Below are 9,434 nucleotides of genomic sequence, written 5' to 3' on the forward strand. Positions count from 1 at the left end.
CACACTTAGTGAGGTTTTGTTGCTGCGCTCTGGGGAGTATTTTACTAAGATCTGATGCCATCCTAAGGTCCTGAGCTGAGAGATATTGGAGTGACCCTTCCTGAGCGTGTTGCTTTGATTTTTTGGTTTGTTTTAATAAATGAACATCCTCAATTCCATACTCACAGGACGCCCTGCTTCCCCATCAAGATCTACAGCTGGTTGTTGCTAACTGGTTGCAGGGAAACTCACTTGCTGTCGTCCCATGTTCCCAGTTTTCTTCCAAGTAAGTGCAGCAATAAAGACTGCTTTGTAGTTTTCCTGGTACCAAGAGCAGGCTGGCTGTGGAGGGGGCATTATCAGGCTTGTTGATATGGGCAGGACCCTGGTTAGGGGCAAGAGAGGCAAAACTATTAGCGCTGTCTGCAGACTTTGACAGGGCAGCGCTGATTTATGTTTGTAGGTTATTCTGGTGACAGTCTAGAAGCTATTTGTGTTTCTTAGCGGGCTTATGGCTTGTATGATTTGGGTATGCTCGCCAAAAATAGCATTCCCAGCCAGTGGCGAGTGAAATGAGCTGGTACAGGAGTGGGATGCTGCAGGGAACTTGTCTGACGTAGGAGTCTGAGTGTTTGAAGACGTCACTGTGCTCGTCTGTCATAGCACCAATGGAATATCCTTCTCCCAGAAGAAATGAGCTCTGGCCTTTTGTATGGTGCTGCTGTAATATGCTTAGAAAATGAGTTATGTCCACCCAAGCCGCCTCTGGCTTTGTTTTTTTGAGAGGCCTGCTGCCATGCTCAAGTGTGTTTTGTATTTACAGATCCTGTGTTTGATTTTTTTTTTGTGGGTTCTGCTCTTTCTGGCTGAATTTACATTCAGTGTGAGTATGAAGAAGTGTCTTGAGCTTGGGTCTGTTCACGTCGGGGTTTTGGCAAACTGATGAAGTATTCCAAGTGGTTGTGATCATGCAGGTGGCAAGGCTGTACAGGTGGCCACTGGTGCACACCGTGGATGCAAAGACCAACTTGGAAGAGGCAGAATTTCCCCCTGTGGCATTTTGTGCAGGGGCTGTTTTACAGTCGAGGGTTTGGCCCCTGGGGCTGTTGAGCTGAGCTAAAGTTCCTGCTGTTGGCTGTCAGTAACCGCAGTTGACAAGCCTTGACCAGCCCCTAGAGAGAAACAGAGAGCTCTATCCAGAGTGTATATGAAAAAGGTAGCTTTTCTGCAGGGAGCTCTTTCTCGCTTCTTTCCCCTTTGTCTTTTCCCATATGATTACTTTGTTCTGTAGCTGACATTTGACAGCTCTAGCAGTGTGATGAGGGAGAGACAGATCCCTTAATCTTGGATTCTTTCTCTTTCCAGTTATCCCTGGACCTCTAATCTGGACTGGTAAACCACAGCCTTGTTTTAACGTTGCCCAATAATATTTCCAGAGGTTAAAAAAAGCCTTTGCTTTCTAGTACTTCTATTTTCCTGGGGCTCTCTCTGCACAACACCAGTAGCCTGACGTTTTTAGAGTGATATCATTGCTCTGTTGAGTGGTGATTGTCTTGGTTAAACAGCTGTGAATGCTGTTAGGAATAGAAAAGTGCACGGCACAGGGCACCCTTTATTCAACTAACTTTTGCTCTGGAATGTGTGATCCCTCCCTGCCTGTAAATGCCGGGTTTAATTAAGAGAATCTCAATGATGAGATACAGACTTCGTTATTTTCTTCTCGTAAACTTTCCCTACTCGCCCTTTTCCCTGTTCTCCTTTGATCTTTAGAAAATCTCAGCTCATGAAAATAAAGGCTGAAAAGTGTCTTCTGGTTGGTGAAATATGAGTAAGCACAAACACCTTGAACCGTGGATTTGTGTGTGATGTGCACCCTGCGGGCTGTCTTGCCTGCCTTTGGTTGACTCGGGTTTTTAAGGAGGTAGAGCAGGGGGAAGTAATCTCCTTGGTGAGGGCTGAAGAGGCTTTTTCAAACACCTTGGAGTCCACATAGTCAGCATGCAGCATTGCACAATGGCTTGTTGAAGGAAAACTGTGGCTGTGGGCTGTCTAAAATGAAGCGTGGGCTGAATTCAGCTGGTGGGTGGTAACTACCCAGAGGGTAGTTGATTTAATTGATTTAATTCCTCCTCCGTTGCGCTCTGTGGACCTGCAAGGTAGGAATGAGCATCGACCGTCTGGCTCCTTTCTTTGCGCTGCTGTCATCAGCTGGCAATAACCACGCTGTACCCTCGCAGAGTGAATTTTCCTGCCAAACTTAGGGTAAATGGGAAATAAAGGCAGTTGAGAAGTCATTTCAGGCCTGTCTGGTACTGTCACCTGTGGTGGCTGAGCTGTTTCAGAGGCGATAAAGCAGAGATGTTTCTAGTTCACTGGTGAGAAAATACGCCACCACAGTGCAATGGTGAAAATAAATACGTTTGTTTTCCGAAGCAGAAGTGACAGTTCACGTGAGAGTTGATTGCTGTGCAGGATTTAAAGGGAGAAAGTGGAGATGTATCGCTAGGCTTGCTGGTGGCTGCAGTATATGGTGAAGTCAAGTATCGTTAATTTGCTTAAATTTTCTATGCATCAATGGGCTTTTAGCAGGAGTCTTGCTCATCTTGTGTGTGCCTCCCTGATTTTTCCCTGGTGGTATACTTTTCAATTGCAAAACATAGCTGATAATTAAGAAAATATACCCTGCTCCCAGATTCAAAGAGTTAAGAAATGAAAGTTTGGGAGAAAAGATCGTCCTTACCATGGTTTCTGCTATTGCTGAGTCTTTTTTTGTACTGTATTTACAGACTTTGTGAATCTGATCTGCCAGTCTGGAAGGCTGCCAGAATCTTAGAAGTGTGTTCTGCTTTGCTTGTCTTTACCAGCGATTCTATGGAAGTTGTACTGTATTGTGCCCGTGCCGAGGGGTGAGGATGACTGAGCCGTAAGTGCTGCGTGTGAAGAAGTACGAGCTGAAATATGCTCATTTGTGTTTGCTGGCTGGGGGATGAGAAGGTGACTTCTACTGCAGGTTGCTTCTGGAAGACTGGGATCCGTTTTTATTTCTAAAATGACATTTTTTGCCGACTGGTTGCTCGTTTTCAACGCAAGACTTTGCACATCTGCTAAGTGCCTTAAGGAGGAAATAGCTGAATTGCTTTAGGTTGTAATGTACTTTGGCAGTGGGTCTGAAGAGAGTTTTTCTTTAGGAAGCCTTAGTAACCCTTTCAGGTACCCCACGAATAGGATACTTGTCTGCTGTAACTTGGTTCTCTGTAAGCACATCTAATTACAGTTTTGGAGACACTATTCCTTCTTCTGAACAAAAGATCATTTCCTTTCTGCTTTTTTATTTCTTCTGTTCAACCACACCTTTTTTTTTATTCTCTTTCTCCCCCAGCTCTCTTCTTCACTTGGCAATTAAACGACAATTGTTGTTCTCTGTGCTGTGTTCTCCCTTCTATTCGTGTGACCCAGCAAAAATCATAAGGAATTTGAGGAGCCATAAAAAGACCAAATGGAAAGAATTTTGCTGGGTACCTTATATGTGGCCTTCAGTCTGATTTTTGCAAAAGACCGAACTTCTCCTATACTCTTGTATAGTGGGAATATTATGTGTTGCCTCTGTCACAGGAAAGGGAAGACAGCAAGAAAACCTGTTTATAAACTCTATGGTTGTAGCCTTTCTGGTTGAAGGAGGCAAATTGGTGCTTGTGGGGTGTTAATTTTGAAAAGGAGGGGAAAAAAAAAGAAAACAAGAAAAAGTTGGCATTGACCAAACACTTCTACCCAAGACCCCGTGGAGCTGGAAAGAGAAGTTTCAGCAAGTCCCGTGGAGATCAGTGCCTGCCTTTTGAGTGGTGGGAAGGCTTTGAGAGCTGCATGTTGCTTCAGAGCATCTGCACGTGTTGTGAGCACTGTAGGTGGAACAGATCATCCTGCTGGCTCTTGCCGCCCATTATCATTGTCAAGGTTGCTCTTGTTCTTGCTTATGCACAAGTCCTCTTTTGGCAGGCAGAAGATCTGTGCCTGCATTTGCCAAGTCTGCTAGAAAATAATTCTTTGTTCTGCCGCTGCTGAGGTTTTTTTGCACAGCTCTTCTGAGTTGAAATGAAAAGATAAGTATTTTCAGTCTCTGAAGGTAGTCTCATAGTGTTCCAAACACCTCAAAATGCTTCAAGTTGGAAAGCAAGAACTTCCCTAAAGATTTATTTATTTTGCTTTTTGTGGAGAAAACAGTCTGTGATTTGCTGGTTCTTGGAGTTTTTCTGCAGCGGTGAAATCCTTTCCAGTTGATGAGCTGCTGAACTGACTTGCTGTTAGAGATGGGGCAGGAAGTGAGCTGTGGCTAGGTAGCACCAGCTGAATAAAAACTTGTCAGAAAGCTGCTTTCAGCTAATCCCTGGGAGGAAGTGAGCTATAATCAGTACTAAGTGAGCTAATCACAGGAAATCTATTGCTCAACGGGAGCCTTTAAAAAAAAAAAAAGGGCAGCGTAGGGGGGAAGGGGGGAAGAAAAATACCCATGCGGACATTTCATTCTGCTTTTGGCCTCCAAAACCAGTCTAGTCCAGGAAAATGAAATATCTGATGAAATGAGCAGCCCTCTGATCTCCCCTTTAAAAACTGCACAGTGTGGATCTGTTTACCCTCTTTTCCAGAATAATGAAGCATCAAGTCTCATCTCCAAAAAGGGTTTTTTCAGGTGTTAAAAGGCGGTGGTGGTGGTGTGGGGAGGCTGAGGACAAGCTACCAAAACAAACCATTGGGTGCTTGGGGAATGAGTCTTCAGACATTTTCAACAAGGATTTTTATAATATAAACCAAGAGTGGGACATGACTCTCTTAAATCTGTCTTGTTACACTCAGAGCATCACACGCTAGCTCTTTTATTTTATTGTTATAAATTACTCTGTGCTTCTTTTCACTTGACATCATCTGCCTCGGAGGTTTGTTTGTGAGACCTCTGTTTTGCTGTTTTCCTCTGCTCTCTGGACCTGGCCGTCCCGGATGGCGCTTTTTGTGCGTGACAGACGTTGGCAGTAGCACCCTATAAGGCTCTACAGGAAGAAAGCAAATGACAGTCACTGCCGTGCAGATTGCTGTAAGGATAATTTCTTTTCTCAACCCTCATTCCCTCTGCTCGAGCAGGGACAGGGAAATGCGCTTATCATCAGGGCTTTTTTCACTTTTGATTTGTTCTTTCTTTTTCCTTTCCTTCTGTTGGACAACAAACAGCTTTGCTGTGTTGCTTTGGAGCACTGTGCCTGCCCTCTGTGTCCCAAATGTTCTGCAGCCCTCCTTGCAGCAGCTGGGGTGCTGTCCCAGTAAGGTCCTGCAGCTGTAGTGGGACATTGAGGATTGTGATTTCAAAAGCAGGGCGGTTGTGTTTCTTAATGCACTGTTAGCCTGAAATCCATTACTTCTGCTTTTTGGTCAGCCCTGCAAAATAGACAAGTTTGATATTTGTGTTGCTCCTTCTGTGTTACATTGCCATTGGTAAATGAGTAATTTTTACCTGCAAGAAACAGAACAGGGTTCAGTTTGCAGCTCTGTGAGCCTCCTGTCAGGGTATGCACATAAGGAGGATTTGATTTATTTCACTGATTTATTTCTGCCTCCTTGGAGGTCTGTTGCTTAAGTGGCAGCGTAAAACACAGGTATTGTGTGCCAGGAGTAGGAATTTATGTACGTGTTATCAAACAGCTCTGAGCTTGATGTGTTTTTTGTTTTATTTTTTTTTTCCAAGCAGTAGCCCAAGTTACTTTTCCATCAAATCCCAGGCAGTGAGTGCTGCCTGGATGCTCCTCAAATGCATTAATTTGAACATCTCAAGATGATGAATTCAACTCATTACGATACGAGAACTTTCCACACCAGCTGTTTTTGCTTGACGCATGGTACCATCTTCCTACCCCTGCTTGGGGCCTTACAGTGCTGCTCTGTAAGACTGATGTGTACGCATGCATAATGCATATTTAAAACTCAATCTGCTCAAGTCCAAGTGCTCCAGGAAAAATGCAACTGTTTGCTATAGCAGAAAGGAAAATGCTTCTCTTCAATTTTTCATTGTATTTCTCTTCAGTCATTCTGCAGAAAAGTTGGAGAGGAAGAATGTGTGTGCTTTTTTAGCAGTGAGAGGAGGTAAGCAGCAGCCTGGCGGTGGAGCACCCTGCTCCAGCTGGGGTGGGAGTGCGAGTCAGCCCTGACGCCCATCATGAGGGAGCCAGCGCCAACACAAGAGCTGCACTTAGGAAGTGCTTCAGGAAGCAGCCCTGCTTTATGCTCACACAAGGGGGAATTGAGGGGGGGAAGCACCCCAAACAAACAACAAAAAACCCCAAGCCAGAGCTAAAGCAGTCGCACTAATGTGCTGCAGCAGCATGTGTTTGTCAGCTTTCTGAAAACCCTGCCCAGTTCTCACTTTACTCCCCAGCTTTTACTCGCTGCCAGGTTATGTTTCTGGGTGTTTTCCCACCAGTAGCAGCGACAGGAACTGCTGTCTCTCTTCTGTGACCTGGGTAAGCCATGGGTTATTGGGCTTTTTTCTTCCTCAAAAGGAAGAAAGTTACTGAGCAGCAGAACTGACTTCTGGAACGTCGCTGTAAAAACGAAACACTGAACGCACGTGCAGATCGGTCACTGCAGGTCTCTTCAGGGACTGGGGGGAAGAGGATGGGCTAAGCTCCCTGTGTGCGTCTTGCCTCAGCCTCACTGGGCAAAGGTGGAAAGAGAAGAGTTGTGCTTCTGAGGGACCAGCTTCGGGTCTCCCACTGGTGTGGAGGGTGATTTAGGACAGCACCGGCTGTGGCTGGCCACTTGCTGCTGCCTCTGCAGCAGAGGGAGCACGTTTGTGCTTTAGCTGCTGTTTGTGTTGTGATGGTGAGGATGAAGAGAGTAATTCCATTTTTACTGCCTCAGTGCAGGACAAGAAACCTTTGCCAAAAGGAGGGGACAGCTGCTGGGAGCAGTGTCATATACTGGAGATAAGGATGGAGAATCAGAGCCTTGTAGTGACCAGTGCTAGTTCCTGTGAGTATGTCTTGTGGAGTAAAGCAGCAGAACTGTTGGGACAAAAGCTTTTTGGTCCTTTTGCGTCTTTTTTTTGTGAGTGTAGTGAGCGTAGTGGGTTGCAGCGCTGTCCTGTGGTGAGAATGAATCTGTCTGAAAGCTGTAGTTGAGTCTTGTTTACAGCTTCACAGCTTGTCTCTGTGGTTCTTTCCATTGCTTTCCAGCTCTTGTAATGAAATGTGGTGCCACTAGTGATTGTGGGGGAGTTGCCAGTGTGCTTGAACACATTATTATTACTGGTATTATCTTCACAGCAAAGAATCCTTTTTCCCAATTCTGTTTAAAAAATTGTCTCTTTCACCTTTCTTCCAGATTTAGCATACTTTTATGAGGTTGCTCAAACTTAGGTTAACCATTTTAGTAAATGTCTTTCAACCGAGGTTAAAAAAACCCCACTATTGATTGTGTTGTCTGATTCTGTGAGAGAAATACAAACCTGACATCCCCTTTGCCAGTACAGAGACTTCTGGCAGGCACTGGAAAACATGAAAATATCCCCTGGTCCTTGCAATTCCCTGTGCAAGCTGTGATTCAGCAAGGGAGCCACATGGGTGATGGTACAAGAGTGACGATGCCTGGCTGCTGTGACCTGAACAGGCTCCTTTTCCTCTGCAGGGGAGTGGGAGAGCAGCAAAGGAGCTTTGGGCTGTATTTGTACTCTTTTTATTTTCAATCCCACCTCCAGTCATTGCCCACAGTGCCAAACCTCCACAGCAGCTTCAGAAGTAGTTCCTGATGCTGTGGCAGCTTTCCCTGTGTAACGAAGACAGGGAAAGGGTAAAGGGCAGGGGAACTGCTCTTTTCTTTTGCGCTCAGCTGTCAGAAAAAGACTGTTTGGTTTTGAACCTGAGCAAAAGGATTGATTTTTAACTTCCAGTGATGACTGAAGGATCAGACTTCTGTTTTCTGAAGCGATCTGTTGTGAGTGGAGCTGTTGTAATTTCTTTAAACTGCGAATTCAAAGCTACTGTGCGTTGAAATGGTCCTGTGTGCAAAATAGGTTTGGATCTAGCAGTGTACGTTAACGATGGTCTTTGAAACAGCTGCCCAGAAATTATGCTGCTTTGTGTTATTAAATAAATTGCATCTCTTAAGTTTTTCCTAAAAGCTGAGTGTTCACTAAACCACAGATTTAATGACCTTGAAGGATTTTGTACAGCTGTCCTTCAGGTGGGAAGCAGGTGCCCAAGCTCTTTCTGCCACTCCAGTCTGCTCTGCCAGCCCCGCAGCTTCGTCTTCCTCCTTCAGAGCCCCATGGCTCTACTTCCAGCAAGGTCAAGGATATTTCTGAACATAAAACACAGATAAGAACTGCAGTTCGGAGGGTTCTGTATGCTGTTATGCCAGTTCCTTGAAGCACCTGGTTTTCTTGTGGAACAGATGAATTTTGGATTTCCATGTACCTGCTTCCACCTTGTTGCTAACTACTCTTCTGAGATTCAGTTAGTGTAAGGGAAATGGATTCTAGTCCTCTTTGCTGCCATCACTCCAATCCCAACTTCAACAGCACTCTTAAATACCCTGTATTGGATTTGGTGGTTCAGACTACAAATATGTACTTCTCAGATTGGTGGCACATGCTCTGTGCAAACAGTTTGTACTGCTAGGGAAGCGTTTGGAGTTAACATCCAATCCCTGTGGGTAGGCTGCTCAGACCTGCTGTGAGCTTGCAGGCTCCTTAATTTTTTCCCCATATTGCAGTATAGGTACTGGAAAATACAGCAGATCCTGTAGATAACTTGCAACATCTGAAAGAGCAATCAGTAAGCGAATTTGGAAGACTGTTGGAGGATGGGAATCGTGGTCTGATTGACAGCTGCATCGCTGCAGGCTTGTTCAGGTGCTGCAGGTCTATTTATCGCTCCATCAGTCAGGCCAAGAGCTGGAAGGCAGATTTGTCTAGGTGGGTGTTGTACAGCTTTGACCACATCAGTCTCTGAGGAGATGGGGCAACCAGCACGTGTCCAGTTTTTCCTGGCACTGCCAGAACTCTGTGCTGCCTCTGAAGGTATTTGTACAGATACTATATGCTTTCATGGGCATTTATAGTGATAATTAATTTGAGTCTCTCTGGAGCTTCATGATGTAAAACTGTGTGCTCATGTGCTGCGTGAATTCAGGCTGCAACACTGATTTGTTTTCCTTTCTGGTAGACACTGGAAGGCCATTTATTTTCCAGACTGGCATGAGAGGAAGTCAGCACAGAGGAGACGTGCTGGCTCCTGTTCCAAAGGGGTAGCTCATCATTGAAGCGTACGGAGGAATTAGAGGCGTATTCGTTATTCAGCTATCATCGCGAGGTAATTTCTGCGAATCTTTCTTTGTGCCGTTTACAGCAGAGGGGCCGCCTGTTTCTTGGTGATCAGAGAAAGATCTCCAGGATATTACGGGGAGGGAGGAAAGGC

The sequence above is a fragment of the Mesitornis unicolor genome, unplaced genomic scaffold (assembly GCF_000695765.1).
Source record: "Mesitornis unicolor isolate BGI_N332 unplaced genomic scaffold, ASM69576v1 scaffold7886, whole genome shotgun sequence".
Classification (NCBI taxonomy): Eukaryota; Metazoa; Chordata; class Aves; order Mesitornithiformes; family Mesitornithidae; genus Mesitornis; species Mesitornis unicolor.